Raw genomic sequence first — 509 nt, 5'->3', positions numbered from 1 at the left:
TTTTTCAATGGAATTGATTGGGCTCTCATTCGATGCACGGTGAGGCAATTTGAATGTGCAATTCACCGGATTTTTTCTTATTTAAGGCGTCGTTTGGGGCGGCTTTCTTATTGCTTCTTAAAGCAGCTTTCTAGTTCAAAAATGAAAATTTTTGTACTAAAAAACTGCTTTATAAAGCAGTAAGAAAGCCGTCCCAAACGAAGCCTAAATTGCTTAGAACCTAACAATTCCCATCTTTATTCTTAATTCTTCCATTAACATATTGTGGAGTTTGTGCTACACAGAGATGTCCAAACCTTGAAGCACCTGTATTTGACGCTGAAATGGAAAATGAATCTAAAGCAATAGATGCTGAGCACCAAAATATCCATATAAGCGTCTTCTAAAGGTTTGATCTGTTCCGCAATGTTATGTATCAATTTTGAGCTTCTTTTTCCTTCTTCGAAATTTCTCCTTCATTCAAAGAAATTTCTCCAGATTTACTTGCCAAAGCGAGTGCTTCTATGATG

The 509-nt window shown here is 36.3% G+C and overlaps 1 long non-coding RNA gene across 1 annotated transcript; it reads left to right on the top strand.

The window, feature by feature from the left end:
• Positions 1 to 509, top strand: LOC110110941. The gene is made up of 3 exons (XR_002304780.1): positions 1 to 39; positions 285 to 388; positions 478 to 509. It is a non-coding gene; the product is annotated as an uncharacterized LOC110110941 (long non-coding RNA).

Source organism: Dendrobium catenatum, unplaced genomic scaffold (genome assembly GCF_001605985.2).
Source record: "Dendrobium catenatum unplaced genomic scaffold, ASM160598v2 original_scaffold_161662, whole genome shotgun sequence".
In the NCBI taxonomy this organism is placed as follows: Eukaryota; Viridiplantae; Streptophyta; class Magnoliopsida; order Asparagales; family Orchidaceae; genus Dendrobium; species Dendrobium catenatum.
This window is presented reverse-complemented; position numbering and strand designations above follow the sequence as displayed.